Consider the following 18,864-nt stretch of genomic DNA (forward strand, 5'->3'; position numbering starts at 1 on the left):
CGAGACACCGTCTCAAAAAAAAAAAAAAAAAGACTTTAGCAGCTCCCGACCTACCACCTATGAATGAAGTCCAACTCCTTAGCATAAATGGGCCCTATCCATGCTTTCCTGTTTCCACACCGTGGCTTGTGTTGTTGCCTCAGCTGAGGACAACCTACAGGGGACGCTGGTGTGAAGTGAGGGTCCTTCCATCTGTAAGTATAGCCAGAGCTAGGGGAATGAGTGAATGCAAGGATGAACAAAATTCCATGTCAAAGCATTCCAACAACTCATGTTCACAGGGAGGAAAGGTGGGTGCTGTACTCTCTGCTGCTCCACCTCACGCTCCAGTTACATTTGGAGGCAATAAAGAAAAACAACAGAAATAATTTTCACCAAAAGTTGACGATGAGCAATGTTGAATTGGGATAACAATAGAAATGCAAGCTTAAATAACGTCCATTGTTTTCCCCTCACATCTAGCTTTTCCAGCAGTGGGTGGCAGCCTGAGAACATTCTAAAGGCCAGCACAGGCTGGGGTCTAGGGAGACAAGAAGTTCAGATCACAGGGGGCAGACTCAATTTCCTAGAGAGGCCAAGAATATATTGTTTGTAAAGCAGGCTGGGGGCAAGACATAAGGGGCCCTCTTGATCCTTTTTTCATTTTCTTACTTTGAATCATCACGTAAGTGTAAGAAATACTTTCCTTTTTTTCTTAACTCTGCCACAGAAGAAAACAAAACCAAGACAGTGTGAATGGAAACTCTCACTTGGCCTAGAGTAAGAGCTACAAAAGGGACTGGTGGGGCCTGGGGCAAAGAGGAAGGTACCTGCTGACAAAGTGGGCAGCTGCTGCTCAGCTCCAGCCACTCACCACTGTGCAGGCCTGTGGGCCCCATGGGACCGAGTCCTTCCATTTTCCAAGAGAAGTCCAAATTTCACATTTTTATGCAATTTCCACTGTGTTAAATGTGGGCAAATGACTGACATTTTAAAAGAATATCATATGAGGCATCAAGATGAGTGGCCAAACAAAACAATTTTGGAGGCGAGATGTAGATTGTGGACTCCCAGTTTGTGATTTCCGGTTATCTCTGAAACAGTCCTGATTTATACCTAAGGTACCCCATTTCACTCTCAAATATCCTGGTTTGGACAATAAACTATATTGTTACTCTAGCTCTGATGTACAAGGAGTATTGAACTGGGACTCAGGGGGCTGGGTTCTGCTGAACCACTGGTTGACTCATTTGTTTATCAATTTATTCAATAAACGTTTATGGAGTGTCTGCTCTGTGCCAGGTACTTTGTTAGGTGTTGATGAACAATCTCTTTAGTCTTTCTTTTTTTAATTAATATATTTTAGTTTTAGAGCAGTTTTAAGTTTATAGAAAAACTGAAAAGAAAGTACAGAGAGCTCTCATATATTTCCTTCTCCTTCCCCTACAGGCAGTTTCCCCTATTATTAACATCTTGCATTAGTGTGGTACATTTATTATAGTTAGTGAATGGATATTGATACATTATCATTAACTTAAGTCCACTGTTTACATTAAAATTCACTTTTGGTCTTGCACAGTTCTATGAGTTTTGAAAAGTATATAATGTTATGCATCCACCATTAGAGTATCATGCAGGAGTAGTTTCACTGCCCTCAAAATCACCTGTGTTCCATGGACTCATCCCTCCCTTCCTTTTCCTGAAGCCCGGCAACCACTCATCTTTTTACTGTCCTATGGTTAGAATCATACAGTATGTAACCTTTTCGGACTGGCTTCTTTCAAGATGCATTTAAGTTTCTTCCATGTCTTTTTGTGGCTTGATAGCTCATTTTTTCTTAGTGCTGAATAATAGTCCATGGTCTGGATGTACCACGGGTTTATCCATTCACCTATTGCAAGACATCTTGGTTGCTTCCAAGTTTTGGCAATTCTGAAAAAAGCTGCTATAAACATTTGTGCAGGGCTGGATAGTGGCTCATGCCTGTAATCCCAGTGCTTTGGGAGGCTGAGGCGGGAGGATCACTTGAGGCCAGGAGTTCAAGACTAGCCTGGGCAAAATAGTGAGACCCTGTCTCCACAAAATAAAAAAATTAGCTGGGTGTGATGGCACACCCCTGTAGTCCGAGCTACTCAAGAGGCTGGGGCAAGAGGATCGCTTGAACCCAGAAGGTCAAGGCTGCAGTTAGCTATGATTGTGCCACTGTACTCTGGCCTGGGCGACAGAGTGAAACACTGTCTCGAAACAAAACAAAACACAAAAACCCCCAAACAAACAACAAAAAAGACCTGCAAACATTCATGTGCACGTTTTTGTGTGGACATGAGTTTTTAATTCATTTGGGTAATTACTAAGGAGTGTGATTGCTAGATTATGTGGTAGGAATATGTTTACTTTTGTAAGAAACTACCAAAATGTCTTCCCAAGTGACTGTACCATATTGCATCCCTACCAGCAATGAATGAGAGTTCTTGTAGTTCTACATCCTTAACAGCATCTGGTGCTGTCAGTGTCTTGGATTTTAGCCATTCTAATATATATGTAATGGTATCTCATTTTAATTTGCAATTCCTTAGTGACACATGATATTGGGCATCTTTTCACATATAGTCTCTGACTTAAGATGTTTCAACTTAATGATAGTACAAAAGTAATATGCATTCAGTACACTCCTCAACTTATGATGGGGTTACATCTAGATAATCCCATCATAAGTTGAAGATACTGTAAGTTGAAAACATACTTTCCACTTATATTTTCCACTTACAATGGATTTATTGGGACATAACCCCACTGCAATAGGCAGAGGAGCATCTGCACTTACTTGCTGACTGTATATCTTCTTTGGTGAGGTGCCTATTAATATCTTCTGTCCATTTTTATTTAAAAAAATTTTTTAAAATTTTTTGTAGAGATGAGGTCTTGCTATGTTGCCCAAGCTGGTTTTGAACTCTGGGCCTCAAGCAATCCTTCCTCCTAGGCCTCCCAAAGTGCTGGGATCACAGCCAGGAGCCACCACACCCCAAAAATGTGCTCGCTTTTGCCCATTTTTTTAAATTAAATTTTATTTTTTTGAGACAGAGTCTCGCTCTGTTGCCCAGGCTGGAATGTAGTAGTGTGATCACAGCTCACTTCAGTCTTGACTTCTTGGGCTCAAGTGATCCTCCCACCTCGGCCTTCTGAGCAGCTGGGACTACAGGCACATGCTACCATATCTGGCTAATTTTTGTATTTTTTGTGGAGACAGGGTTTCACCATGTTGCCCAGGCTAGTCTCAAACTCCTGGACTCAAGCAATCTGCCCACCTTGGCCTCCCAAAGTGCTGGGATCACAGCCAGGAGCCACCACACCCCAAAAATGTGCTCGCTTTTGCCCATTTTTTTAAATTAAATTTTATTTTTTTGAGACAGAGTCTCGCTCTGTTGCCCAGGCTGGAATGTAGTAGTGTGATCACAGCTCACTTCAGTCTTGACTTCTTGGGCTCAAGTGATCCTCCCACCTCGGCCTTCTGAGCAGCTGGGACTACAGGCACATGCTACCATATCTGGCTAATTTTTGTATTTTTTGTGGAGACAGGGTTTCACCATGTTGCCCAGGCTAGTCTCAAACTCCTGGACTCAAGCAATCTGCCCACCTTGGCCTCCCAAAGTGCTGAGATTACAGGAGTGAGCTACTGCACCCAGCCTCTTTTGCCCATTTAAAAATTGAGTGTTTCTCCCAGTCTGTGGTTTGTCTTTTATTCTCTTAATCTTTTTAATGTGGAGCAGTGTGGTCCAATAGAACTTTCTTGGATGATGTGACCATCCTACAGCTATGCTGCTCAATATGGTAGCCACTGGTCACATGTGGCTATTGAGCACTTGAAATATGTCTAGTGCAAGTGCGGAACATAATTTTATATTTTGTTTAATTTTAATGAACTTAGCCACATGTGGCTAGTGGTGAGGCTATATTGGACAGAGCAGACATAGAACAGTCCTCTTGTGCCTTTTTTTCCCTTCATGACGTTGAGTAGGGGTCATCCTTATTCCTCCTTTGTTTACAACCTTCCTTTTCAATCTATTAGCAAGTCCTGTGGATTCTACCTCCAAAATAGATTCCAAATCTACCTTCTTCTTTCCACCCTTCACTGCTGCAACTGTACCCCAGACTATTCTTGCCCTTTACATGGATGATTCTAATAGCCTCAAGACTGGTCTCCTTGCTTCCTTCCTTGTCTCCTACAACCTACGCTCTATATAGCAATGAGAGTATTTTGTTAATACTTAGGTCAGACCACATCACTCCTATGCTCAAATCCCTCTAACAGCCTCCAATCACAATAAAATCTAAGTTACTCACCTGCAGGGGCTGGTCCCTTGCCTCCTGTCTCCTACCACCACCCTCCTTGCTCACATGAATCTTTGTGTGGCTTGAACACAGAAATCATTTTTCCTTCTTAGGGCTTCTCCTGTCTTTGAACTTGCTCTTCCTTCTGCCTGGAATGCTCTGTCCTGGCTATCCCCATTTCCAACTCTTCTCATCACCTTTGTCACCTTGAGTCGACAGGTCTCAATCCCAAAGTCACTTCTGAGAGACCTTAGGACCACCCAAGCTAAGGAGCCACCCCCTTATTCACTCCTTTTCTGTCACACGATTCTGTTTTATTTTCTTGAATTCACTTAGCACACAGAAAACTTCTTGTGTGTTTGTTTCCTTATTTGCTCACTGTTGGCTTCCTCTCACCAGCTCTATGAGGGCAGGGACCTTGTCTGCTGTCTTGGTCATTACTCTACTGTTAGCACCCTCAGTAGTGCCTGATGCCTAGTAGGTGCTCAGTACCCATTGATTGAAGGAAAAGACATCTGTAGAGCTACAGGGCAGCGATCAAGCACTTTCCCATTAAATTCCCAGAGGCTTAAAGCTTGGTCATTGCTCTTAAGGACCTTATAAATGTGGTTAAGGTGAGCAAACGCATGCTAACAAAAGGAGAACCAGGCTAGGATACATAAATTCTGAACACAATCAGCATCACAGCAGTTTGGAGGCATGCTGGTGTGATCTCAGGAACCCTTGGAGGTTGGGTGACACCACAAAGGAACAGAGAAGTGAATTTAGGACTGTTGAAAAGTGTTTCCAAAACTTCTGTCACATGAATACCTCTTTTAGGAATGTTTTTATATCTACTTAACAGCTGTATTAATAGTCACCATGATATATACCTATATCTATATCTATATACACACACACACACACATATACATATATATAAAATCTATTTTTATTTTTTGGGGGATATTAACTCACTTTTTTTTTTTTTTTTTTTTTGAGGCGGAGTCTCGCTCTGTCGCCGGGACTGGAGTGCAGTGGCCAGATCTCAGCTCACTGCAAGCTCCGCCTCCCGGGTTTTACGCCATTCTCCTGCCTCAGCCTCCCGAGTAGCTGGGACTACAGGCGCCTGCCACCTCGCCCGGCTAGTTTTTGTATTTTTAGTAGAGACGGGGTTTCACCGTGTTAGCCAGGATGGTCTCGATCTCCTGACCTCGTGATCCGCCCGTCTCGGCCTCCCAAAGTGCTGGGATTACAGGCTTCAGCCACTGCGCCCGGCCTATTAACTCACTTTTAAACTTCAGGCCGAGCCCAGTGACTCACGCCTGTAATCCCAGCACTTTGGGAGGCCGAGGTAGGAGGATCCCTTGAGCCCAGGAGTTCGAGACCAGCCTGGGGAAAATAGGGAGTCCCTGTCTCTATTAATTTTTAAAAAGAAATTTTAAAAAATAAGAAAAAAACTTTAATACCTATTTTGGCCTCATCTATCATAAGCAGCAATAATAATAATAATAATAGATAACTTGCTTGTTACATTTTAAAATATATGTTAAGATAAATATGACTATTAAAATTAAAAATGTCTTTGTGTCACCTCAGATTGTCTGTCATATAGAGGAACATGAGGCACATCTTGAGAAAAATCATTGTAGGGATTACTCTTGGGCAGCCGGTGTCCAGGCTGTCCTGCTGCTGGCAGGCTCTGGTATCTGAGAATCTTAGATGGTGTGCACCCCCACTCTCATCCAGCTATTCAGCTCCCTCAGTTGACTCAATCTGGTCCATTTTTCTGTCCATTTGTTGCCTAAGCCTTTGCCGTTGTCTACAATGGCCTAGGCCCTGTGCTGGGTGCTGGGGTCACAGAGGGGATCAAGACAGTTCTTGCTGTGAAGGAGTTCTCGGCCTAGTGAGGAAGACATATATGGAGGCAAACACCTAGTCCATAGTAGCAAGGTGATACAATTCTAGTATGTACAGAGTGTTGTGGGCAGAAAAAGAGGGCACAGAAGTTTCACAGAGCAGGTGGTTTATTGAAGGGCAAAGGAGGGAAGAATGTTCCAGGCAGCAGGAACAGAGCAGGATGTATAAAGTCAACTGCAAAGTTTTTGAGGTCAGGATACAGGATGAAGATCAGGGACGGGGGCAATGCAGCTGGAGAGGTGGCCAGAGGCCATATCAAGGCCAGGGCCTTATCTGAGAGGCCATGGGGAGCCTCTGAGAGATTGTCAGGAAAGCAGGGGATCTGGTGGGATCCAGGGCTAGAGCAAGATTTCCAGCTGCTGCCCCATCATGGCCAGGTTCAAGGACTTCATTTTCTACCTGGGAACAATTGCAGTACCAAGGGTTCCTATGAAGCCTTGGGCATGTGTCGATATGGATGGCTAGTTTAATTTTTAGCTCTTAATGGTCAACTGCATTGCTTGCCTTGGAATGTAGATTCCTCCTGTCATCAGAGAGCCTTTTATTGACAATTAAGTAAAACTGCCAATTACCACTTGTCTGCCTCTGACCTGAATTAGAACCTGAGGTTGTGGATTAATCCCACCAGGCTTCTGACGTTTACAGGATACTAGCACTTAGAGGATATTACCCTGATAGTTAGGGTGCTCTGGTCTTAGCTCTCAAGGCACTACTGCAGTCTCAAACGGAATCGAAGCAATTTCTAAAATAGCCTATGATTCATTTTTTCTCCCCTCCTGTGCCTAAATCTGCTGGCTTCATGTGGAGGGATGGGCACAAGTAACTGTAGAGGTGACATCACAGGAGTGGGCTGCTTGCCTGCCAGCCAGCTTGTGGAGCTGGGCCCCGGCAATTGTCTATCTGCTGGGCTGGGCAATGCCTCCCAGCCGTTTTGGAGACAGAGCTCCGAGGTTCTTTGGTCGATGTGCCTTCTCCACATTTCTTTTTCTCAGACAAAAATTCTGGGCTGGGAAATCCAGGATAATGGGAATAGCAGTGGTAGGAGGAATAATACAGCCTTACATCTGTATAATGCTTTAGAGTTTGAAAGCTATTTGCTCTATTTTGCCCCACCCAAACACCAGTGGGAAATGGAAGCTGGGATTTTCGACTTGAACTGGAGACCAACTCTCGCTCTCTGGCACAAAAAACCTAAATGCTAACATCCCCTATTCACCTCAAGGCATATCATGATTAGGCCTTGGATGCCACCAGAAGGTCAGAGAGGCTCCCTTCAGCTTCTAGGTGCTTCCTGGAAGATAAATTCTCCAGGACAAATTGCCTGGCAGGCACAATCTATTAACTATGCCATCCTGATTGAGCCAGCAAGTAGTGCCAGTCTCAGCACTGCCAACTCCTTCTGCACACCCTGGTTTACAGTCCCAGTGGTCCCAAAGACCTTTACTGGAGCCAAAGGCACAGTCGCTAACCGTGGAGCCCTGAAGGTAGGGTGGGTCACAAACATCTGGAAGTGTCAACAGCTGCCAGAGAGCTCAAGGGCCTGTGAAAAGAAAACCCACAATTCAAGTAACATCAGCTATCACTGTGGATCCTGAAGTGAAGGGTCACTGAGCCCAGCCGTGAACAGCTGAAGAGTGGGTTAGAGGGATTCTTTTCTTGGAGGAGCCATAAAAATTGTTTTGTGGTGGTGTCATGATTGCTTTGTGATCATTCAGCATGTGAGCCCAGCATGGCTTGGTGTCCCCAGTGCCTTATTGCCATAGTGAACCTGAGAAGTCTCCTCTGGCCCAGCTCCCCTCCTGTGATCTTCCCCAGGATCATGGTCGCCAGGCTGGAAGCCAAAAGAGTGGCATACTCTTGATTGGCCTTCCTGGTTTTAGATTAGATTTCAGTGTCACTAGTGTGCATGTATGTGTCGGGGGATGAGGGTGGGGGTTGGAAGCAGTGAGCCATAGATACTCAGCAATATTGCGAGAGCAGCAGGTGCTCCTGCTATTGTTGCTGCCATAGCTGCCACCACCACCACTATCACCAAAATGAATCCAGGATGACCTTGTGTAAGACCACAGTTGCTGGTCAGTGCCATGAAAATGTCATCTGTGTAAACCAAGATGCTTGTACTTGGGCAGTTCTGTCTGTCAGAAATCTTGGTGGGGTATAAAAGTGACCCTCTTGAAAGTTGAATCTGTAAATCTGTATGTAGAAAGTGACTGTCAGAACAGAACATCACCACCTCCAAAGCAGAGAGCCCTCCCAGAACTTGTTTTCCAGCTCACGGCAGAAATGTGCACCTATGAAAGTAGATTAAGAATCACCGTCTCAGCCTGTTTTAGAGATGTGAATAAAAATCTTGGCTTGGGACTGCCTTCTCTCTGGTTGACTGATTTTTCAATTGATTTGTATTTATTAGCTAATGAAATTAAAGTTGTAAAAATGATAACAGAAACACAATAAATCTCTCCCACAACTGGCTGTTTCTATGTCACTATGGTGCATTCCTCACTTTGATTACTTCAAAGTCTATTATTTTGTTTTCAATTATTCTGTTTTTCTGGCACTGGAGAAAATCAATTTGTTTTATTTTCTCTTATTCATGCACTCAATTATGCTCTTCGGGCACATTTAATCACTTTGATGTTTTCATTTTATGGCCTGTCTCTAGGCACTTCAGCTGCATTGCTGCCAATGGGCAAGCAGGACTAATTTGCATGTCACAATAGACTTGAAATTCTAACTCAATTTAGAAATCTTTGTGAAATCTCCCTCCAAAATGTGCTTGGAGCTGCAAAGAGGCAGAAGAATGTTGGCAAACCAGGAGCCTGTAAAGATGCTTTCCTTTCTCAAAAGACTATGAGCTCCTGCATGACCCGACCATGGCTTGGGGAAGTCCCTGTCCAGGTACAGCAGAAAACCATGGGATGGGAGGTCTGCAGACCTTCCTCTGGAACTCTGTGGTGAGAATCCTGCAGCAGCTGCCCCTCCGTGGCAAGGCCAAGGAGGCTAGGCCCACTCACTCTGGCAGAAAATGACTCTTAGCACTGCTGGATTTGGTGGCTGTGCTCAAGACAGCACCTGAATCTCAGTTGGCTAAAGGGCCTCCGGGTAGACTGACAAAGTTGTCAACAGCTAGGCATTCCAAAACCCTGAGTGGTTTACCTTATTTTTCCTAATAATTTCCAACCTTCCTTCTACCCCTTGATCATTTTAGAGCTAGAAGCTGGAGGGGAATGAGCAATACAATTGCTTTGGGCATGTACTTTGGGCACACAAGCAAAAAACGCTTAATTAAACATATTAGAGGCCTCCAACTACTCTTTGAATATTCTTGGTTTGTTTATGTAACCATCAGCAGCTCTGCCAGGCAGAAGGAAAATTCCTTATTTCCTCTTCTAACCTTTGGGTATGATCCTCAGTGTTTCAGGTGGAATCCTAGCTTCCGTACTTACCTGCTGTGTGACTTTGTACAGGCTAATTAACTTCCCTAGGCCTCAGTTCCTACATCTATTAAATGGAGCTAATAATATTATATATATTAGAGACTGATCTGCTTCCTAAACTTCTATACTGTCAAGAGTTTGGCCATATTCACATACTGCCTATCTGGACTTTTCTTATACAGACATTAAAAAAAACCCAGCCTCATCCTAAGCAATATCTTTGGAACCAAAGAGTTTGATCTGATAATTATATTTCTTTTTAATACACATTGAAACATATATCTATATTGAACATACTAAATCCATTTCGCTTGGGGTCTTTGATCTTGCTTGTCTCTTCATCTAGAATGTACTTCACTACCATTTTTTTTTTTTAAAGACAGGGTCTCACTCTATTGCCCAAGCTGGAGTGCAGTAGTGCAATCATGGCTCACTGCAGCCTTGACCTCCTGAGCTCTATTGATCCTCACATCTCAGCTCCCAAGTAGTTGGGACTACAGGTATCCGTCATCACACCCAGCTCAGTTTTACATTTTTTTTTTGGTAGAGACAGGGTTTTGCCATGTTGCCCAGGCTGGTCTCAAACTCCTGGGCTCAAGTGATCTGCCTGTCTCAGCCTCCCAAAGTGCTGGGATTACAGGTGTGAGCTACCATGCCCGGCCGAATGCAAATTTTGTAAATCTCCTTCCCTCATTTCATTAATCTCTGTTCCCAAATGTCACTGCCTCAGAAAGGTCTTTACTGAATAGCATCCCTCATAATTTATCAGTAAACAACATTAAATATTTATTTAGTTGTTTATTGTCTATCTTCCACACTAGAATGTAATCTCCATGATGGGCAAGGACTTTATTTGGCCTATTTCCTTTATTATTTTAAGAGACAGTGTCTCAGTATGTTGTCCAGGCTGGTGTCAAACTCCTGGGCTCAAGCGATCCTCCTGCCTCAGCTTCCTGAGTATTTGGAACTATTAGCCCACATCACTGTGCCTGGCTTATCTATTCTATTGACTTCTGTGTTGCCAGTGTCCAGAGTAGGGCCTGGCACATATTAACACTAAATGGTTACTATTAGGCTTCCCTTTCATTCCACGAGGGTGGTGTCAAAGAAGGCAGAGTAGAAAGCCAGGACTTTCCATCTTTGCTCAATGGCAAGGAGGCCCACCCACTGCTATGTCAGTAGAGGCCAAATGGGGAGCAATAAAAAGGTGCTGTTCCCATTTTTGGCCAGAGTGGTATCAGTAGAGGTCTACTGGAGAGCCTGAATTTTACTCCATCCAGCAATACTGAGGTGCCCTTCTTCTCCCCAGGGTGTCAATGGTGGCTGAGTAGGGAACCTAGGCTTTTACTCCCCACCTGGAGGTAATAGGGTAGTGCCCTCTGCCCCTGCCAGCATGTATTACTTTTTTTTTCCTGACTACAAAAATAATACACGTTCATGGTAGAAATTTTGAAAAATACAGAAACAGCTTAAAAAAATAAAAATCATCTATAATTCCAATTCTAGATAACTACTGTTAAGGTATATTACTTTGGTAAAGTATCATCAAATATGACTACTGTTAGCATTTCATTCTTGTGTTTTTCTGTGCATATCCCCTCTCCCAAAACATACACTAAATACAGTTACAAAATTGAGACTACATGGTAGTAAGCCATTTTGTATCCTGTTTATTTCACTTAACATTGTAATCATGAACATATTCTAGTGTCATCAAATTATCTTTAAAAATTTGCTTTTTAACTGGCTGCAACAAATTTTTTCATGTAGATACACTGTATGGAATTAGTATGAGACCTCAAGTTCAATACATCAAAAGAGAACACATCAAGTATATGTTTCAGTAAAGCTATGTCCCCTCCCCCAAGAGCTTCCCATTTCAGTTGGTATCCAGGCTGGAAATCTCAGAGTCACTTTTACTTCTTCCTTTCTCCCCAATCCTCTATAAATGGCCTACCTCCCAGTGCTGGTGATGATACTCTCTTCATAATAGCTCTCAGTCATTTCTTCCTATTTTACCACCACTATTCTAGTCGAGGACCTTGCAGTCTCAGTCTTGCATTACCATCACCATCTATCCCAAATATCACTGTATCATGTGGTGCTCTAATTCCAGAACCTAGAATGACTTCCACTTTACTGTGGATATGAACTAGTCAGCCTGAAATTCAAGGGAGCCTGCAATCTGCCCCCTATCCCCACCCTTCTGAATCTCCCTTACTTACAAGTGCATCCCTACTTTGATCTATTCAAATCCTCCCAGCCTTCTGAAAGCAGTCTCCCTAAAGTCTTACTGCCTAGTCTCTTCTATATACAGTGTCAGACCTTATTATATTCTGATATGTCCAAGGGGCTTAGTTTTGTTTCCTAACCTAAATTTCTCAACTATTTATCAGGAGGAGAGATCATGTCTTAAACACCTCGTATATCTCCCAATGGCACCAGCTTGAGTGGGGTGGGGTTCAAAAATATATGTGTTGATTGCTTGAGCTTGGCTTTAAAGTGGAGACACAATCATATCTCTTAAAATTAAACTGCTTCTGAAGTTCACTTTGGGAGCCTGAGCAGGGGGAAAGGTTTACTAGTGACTGGAAAAAAGCAGAGGGGAGAGATGATGAGTAGGTGTCACAGGGCAATGCTGCCACGGAGAAGAGGGCCACCAGGTCTGGGTTCAAATCTTGAGTTTATCACTTACTTCTTGTGTGACTAGGGCATGTTACACAACGTCTTCGGGTGCCAGTCTCCTACCTCATAAGGAAATTGTGAGGTTAAATGAGATCATGTATGTGAAGTACCCAGCTCAGGGTTTTGCGCTGTACCCTGTCAATATCAGTAGTTCCCATCTCATAGATTTAGGTAGAAATTTCAAGTCTTCATGAGTAATATGCCAAGGGTTTTCATGGTTTGTTAAAAGCTGCTGTCTAAGTTACTGTAACTTTGGGGAGCAGTCTCCATTTTTATTTTAGGATTAATTTTTTTTTTTTTTTTTTTTTATAGACAAGGTCTGGCTCTGTCACCTAGGCTGGAGTGCAGTGGCACAGTCACAGCTCACTGCAGCCTCAATCTCCCTGGGGTTAAGCAGTTCTCCCACCTCAGCTTCCAGTGTAGCTGGTACTACAGGTATATACAACCACGCCCGGCTAATTTTTATATTTTTTGTAGAGAAGGGGTTTCACCATATTGTCCAGGCTGGTCTCTAACTCCTGGGCTCAAGCAATCCACCTGTCTCAGTCTCCCAAAGTGCTGGATTACAGGCTCGAGCCATGGCGCCCGGCTCAGAATTTTTAAAATTTTTAGCATGACATTTTTATAACTTATTTTTCTGTCTAACAACAACAACAATAACAATGATGACAAGAAGCCTTTCCATCTCTTTAACTCTTTAGTGAAACAAGAAAGAGAGGAACCTGCTTGATAAGGGAGTCCAAGTTGGCGGTAGACTCCTGGAAAGGACCACAGGGAGATGAAGAGGAATAAAGAGCAAGCAGGGGACAGGAAAGAGAGACAAAGGATGGACATCGCAGATATTTTCACCTGAAGTCATGCAAATTGGCTCAGGTATCCTCCAAAACCCTGCTCCGAAGTCCTTCCAAGAAGCCCTAAAGCAAATGGTCAGTTTATCCTTGGGACCAACCCTACCTTTCAACTTATCCTCATGGCTTCTCAAGAAGTAAGGGACAGTGTAGAAGGAAGCCAAGTTTCCATGGTATAGAGTCCCACCATGCAGGAGCACTGCTTCAAGCCTGGGGCTTCAGCACGCATTGAATATGCCCAAACCTGAGCTCCAATTGCTAGTCCCTAGAAGGATGACAATCTTGGATGTCAGGCTGCCAGAGGAAGCGCTGCTTATACCCAGCACAATGGTTCGCCTAAGAATATTACCAGCAAATGTGCAAAGGGTCTCAGATTGGGGCTGTGGAACTGCAAATGACAGACTGGGTCTGGTGGCTACAGCACATTTCGGGCAGTAGGAGCTGGGTGAGCTGGTTTCTTCTACCTTCTGTCCATCTCTTTTCCTTCTCTACTCATCTCAAAAGGGAGCTAGAAGCTTCAGGTTACAGTATGGTGGGGGAAGGGGCGGGGCCTAGGGAGGGCTACAAAGCCTATGTCTGGCGCCAGAATTTCGAAGGTTGCCCAAGAATGTCTTTTTCCCATTTCCAGGGAGTCATGAGACTTCAGGTGTTTAGGATTAGCCACATGGAAGGAGCTGGGCATGTAGTGTGAGGTAGGGGGGTTTACTAGGGGCGATTGGAAAGAGCAGACAGGATGACGAATAGATTTGACAGAGCAATGCTGCCAAGGAGAGGAGGGAAATAAAGGTCAAACAGCCTGACTCTGAAGCTCCACTCCAGGCCCAGGTTCCAATGTCCAGCCCACTGCTTATTAGCACAGTGTGTGGCACACAGTAGGAGCTCAGTAATTACTTGCTGGATGAATAAAGGCGATCTTGGCCAAGTCACCTATCCTCCCTGAGCCTCAGTTCCCTTATCTGTAAGATAAATAGTAGCTGTTCTTCCTATTTCATCTGTGTTGTTTCTGTCCGCACCCGTATCAGTTTGTTAGGTTGCCATCCTACGGCTCCTTCAATAAGGGAAAGAAAGGGCAGATGCATGCAAGGCCTTTTTTTTTTTCCCTTGTGTCTTCTGCCTCCCTCTTCCCTCCTTCTCCTCCTTACTTCCTGACCTTGTTTGTTTCTTTTTCTCTCCCAGTCAAACCTGGGGAATAGTTCTGGGAACACAGAGCAAGTGTTGAAACCTCGGGTCACAACTGTAACACATTCTCACAAATGCACAACTCCCCCACTCCTGCTCCCCAAGAGAATTGGGCCTGGGCTGCAGTGTGGAGCTCTGAGTCTCCTAGGGGCCTCCACTTGATTCGAATGTCATGAGTACCAGAAACTAGAAAGCCTCCTACCTTTATCTGCATTTCCCCATGCAGAGCTAGCCAGGCTTGAGGAACTAGCCCTCCCTGGGGATTAATCATATCAGCATTATTCCAACTCTGGAAGGTTCACCGTGAGCCAATTCCTCTGGAGTACATTCACCAGAGGAAAGGCAACCAGCTTTAAGCATAGCAAGATGGTGCAAGGATGATTTTACAGTAGTAGTCATGAGCTGGACGGAGCCATCCGCTCTCTAACCCATACTTTCTTATGAACAACGACACATGCCTTCAAGATAGCTCATTGGCACAAGAGGAGTTTTTCTCTGTGTGAAGCTAACAGCTTGAATGGACTCTCCATGGTTTTGTGGGTCTTTTTTCCTCTCAGAAAGACTAATGGGCAGTAAAGATGGGAAAGGTGAGGTCTAAATTTGCCTGTCCCTTCAGTCATCCTGTGGCATGTGGAACGCATTTCTGTAAGATGAATCTTCTCAGGTTTGATTTCCAATAGGCTACAATCTCATCTTTTGTGCTTCTAAGGGATGTGGCAAGAAAGAGAAAAAGCCCAAGCTTAAAGGCTGAACAAATTCAACCAGATATGCTGGCTGAACTCCCTCACATAGAGTGGAGCTGAATCCATTCATTCCCTCATTGCCATCTTACCTCCCCAAAGCAATCTGTGTCACATACTACTCTTTATTTTTCATGGGGTGAGGGGAGGTGGAGGGGAGGTACAGTGAGAAATGGCCAGCTTCACTGAGGATTTTATATGCAAGAACAAATAACAGTCTTGTAGACAGGTTCAGGAAAATTTTTCAGAATTCAGAAAATTCAGCAGCCTTTCCACACTGACCATTGTCATGGCAACGCACTATCTGATGGCAGCATGCGTCACCATGCTGGAGGGGCACAGTATCAGTATAGCAGGTTAGCCTGGCCATTTTTAGCAACATTTGGACTTCTTTCTAGCCTCGTTTCTTAAAGGTTTAGCTGAATTTCTCTTTGGTTCTGAGCTTCCGTGTTCTGCTAAATTTGCATGGCTAGAAAACAAGACTTTGTCAATATGAAAGGGATGGCTAAATGGAAAGTCTGAACATTGCTAGTATTCTATAGCCACTCCACTTGCTGTCTACCCTCTCTGGCTCCTCCTCACCCACTCTTAGCCATGTAGTTTCTCTTCTTCTCTGCATCAATTCTTTCTTATACACGGCATCACCTCCCCACACCCAACAACTGTGACTCATCTGCCAACCCCTGCACTCTCACCATATTCTTTCTTTTTCTTTTTTTATTTTATTTTATTATTATACTTTAAGTTCTAGGGTACATGTGCATAACGTGCAGGTTTGTTACATATGTATACTTGTGCCATGTTGGTGTGCTGCACCCATCAACTCGTCAGCACCCATCAATTCGTCATTTATATCAGGTATAACTCCCAATGCAATCCCTCCACACTCCCCCCCCCCCATGATAGGCCCCGATGTGTGATGTTCCCCTTCCCGAGTCCAAGTGATGTCATTGTTCAGTTCCCACCTATGAGTGAGAACATGCGGTGTTTGGTTTTCTGTTCTTGTGATAGTTTGCTAAGAATGATGGTTTCCAGCTGCATCCATGTCCCTACAAAGGACGCAAACTCATCCTTTTTTATGGCTGCATAGTATTCCATGGTGTATATGTGCCACATTTTCTTAATCCAGTCTGTCACAGATGGACATTTGGGTTGATTCCAAGTCTTTGCTATTGTGAATAGTGCCGCAATAAACGTACATGTGCATGTATCTTTATAGCAGCATGATTTATAATCCTTTGGGTATATACCCAGTAGTGGGATGGCTGGGTCATATGGTACATCTAGATCTAGATCCTTGAAGAATCGCCATACTGTTTTTCATAATGGTTGAACTAGTTTACAATCCCACCAACAGTGTAAAAGAAACTACCATCAGAGTGAACAGGCAACCTACAGAATGGGAGAAAATTTTTGCAATCTACTCATCTGACAAAGGGCTAATATCCAGAATCTACAAAGAACTCAAACAAATTTACAAGAAAAAAACAACCCCATCAAAAAGTGGGCAAATGATATGAACAGACATTTCTCAAAAGAAGACATTCATACAGCCAACAGACACATGAAAAAATGCTTATCATCACTGGCCATCAGAGAAATGCAAATCAAAACCACAATGAGAGACCATCTCACACCAGTTAGAATGGCAATCATTAAAAAGTCAGGAAACAACAGGTGCTGGAGAGGATGTGGAGAAATAGGAACACTTTTATTCTTTCTTTTTCTATTTTCTCTTTGTAATATACAGCATCCTAGAATCTTAGGGTTGGAAGGAGCCTTAACAGCAATTTAGTCCAATCACCCTCCCCCAAGGCAGGGGCCCTTCTACAATATGACAGCCTAGGGATTGTCTAGCTTCTATTTGTATATCTCCAGTGACAGAGACCTCATGCCTTTCTGGGCAGTCTGTTCCACTTTGGATAGTTCTAATAGTTAGAAAATGTCTTCCTTCTATTGAATGACAATCTGCCTTTATAAAATATCCATCCATGGGTCCAGCTCTATGCCTTGCGGCCACATAGACTCTGTCTATGCCCTTTGCTCTGTGACAGATATATGGAGTAGAGACCACATCCCTGAGTCTTCTCCAAAAGGTCCCAGCACCTCCAACCAGACCTCTTGGAGCCTGGGCTCTAGTTCTCTCCCCAGCCTGACTGACCTCCAGGAACATGCTCCTATTTGTCTAGAGCCCTTTAAAATGAGGTCGATACTGCATTAGCATCTCTGGAGGCCACTTTGCCCTGGTGACTCATACTGAGCTCCGAGTTGACTCAAATCCCTAATTCTCTTTTAGCAAAATGCTGCTAAGCCATGTTGCCCGGATTTGCATGCAGGTAGTTGCTTTTGTAGGACCCAATTCCTGGTCCTTATGTTTTCTTCCAGTTTGATTTCATTGTGTTACAATCAGAATATTGCTTTAACCTGTTAGGATCTTTAAAAAGCTTGACTTCCATGTAATTTTCATGTCCTTTAAGATCTATTTCTTTTTCATCAACCCTTATCCCAGCCTTTTATCTCAAATCTCTGTTTGATTTTCTGCTCTTTTAGGGTTCTTACCTTTCCTCGTTCTCTTCCCTTTGCATTACCTTTCTTATGTCTTCTCTCACTTGTCATTTCCATTTCCTCAATAGCAAGATGCCACCACTCTCTGGAGCTATGTGTCTGGGTATGTGTGCAGGGAAGTAAGGGCATACACATATCTGCCCATATGGAGGTGTGAGCGAGTAGCTTCAAGGCTTGCTTAGTTCCCCTGTTTCTATTCTTTGTCTGTGGCTCTACCAGGATTTAGAGCCTGAATGGGGGAAAAAGGCAGAGTTGAAGGAAAAAGGGTAAGAGAAGCTGGTCCAGGATCAGTTCTGAGGAACACAGGACGTGTGCACCAGGTTTGAGGGGAGCAGGGAAAACTAGGGCTGGATGGCTAGTGTTCATCAGGGCTGCAACACAGTGAGAAGGACTGGAGAAGGGCCAGGAGTGGAAGGACTTTGAAGGCCTTAAAATTTGGATAAGGGAGGAAGATTTGGTTAGGAAGCAAGGACTTGTGGGGTCAGGAGCCACTAAGAGGTGAGAGGGAGTTAGCTTGAAACTATAGGGTCAGGAGAAGGCCGAGGGCTAGGGGACGCCTCAGAGGGAACAATCAGCAATGCTGTGAGAATAACCTTGAGAGTCTATGACTTCTTAGCATAGAAACTTTTCTCTGGTTAAATGAGCTCAGGACATGAAGACTTTGCTGCTGTCATATACTGGGCTCTGCTAGTAGATAGGGGCATTAATGTAACCTGCAGCAAAGACTCTCTGAGTGTAGTGTTTCCTCGGACTAACTTCAGCATAGAACAGGCCTCCTTTTGGTGTTGGATTATATTCCACTGAGGGACTCAAAGGTAGGAGAACTGGTGCTATCTTGGTCATTTTATGAATAAACATGGGAATTTCCCTGTCCAGGATGGGCAAAAAGATACCCTTGGCCTCTTAACTCTGGCAAATAATTAGGATCTAAAAAATACACATATGTATATGTACATTTAATTAAACAGGAAAATGGGTGCCAAAAATACTTACTGCGAATGGTAGATGAAGTGATTGTGAAGAAGCAGCTGGAGTTGAGAGGGGGCCCTACTGGAATGCTGAGGACACTGACCCCAAACAGCCAGTGGACAGTGGGATCAGGAGGGCAATGCCCTGATGGCTGCCACTTCCCCTCCACCCCGAGGCCTAGAATGATTCCAGGCCAGCCTTGGGGAAGGGAAGGAGGCTAGGCCAGGAAGGAGG

At 43.9% G+C, this 18,864-nt stretch overlaps 1 protein-coding gene across 2 annotated transcripts in view; it reads right to left on the bottom strand.

Annotated features, from left to right (window-relative positions):
- The window catches only part of HDAC8 (histone deacetylase 8), a 258,223-nt gene that overhangs the window by 4,238 nt on the left and 235,121 nt on the right, over nt 1-18,864 (bottom strand). The window lies entirely within an intron of this gene.

This window comes from Colobus angolensis, unplaced genomic scaffold (genome assembly GCF_000951035.1).
Source record: "Colobus angolensis palliatus isolate OR3802 unplaced genomic scaffold, Cang.pa_1.0 Scaffold479, whole genome shotgun sequence".
Classification (NCBI taxonomy): domain Eukaryota; kingdom Metazoa; phylum Chordata; class Mammalia; order Primates; family Cercopithecidae; genus Colobus; species Colobus angolensis.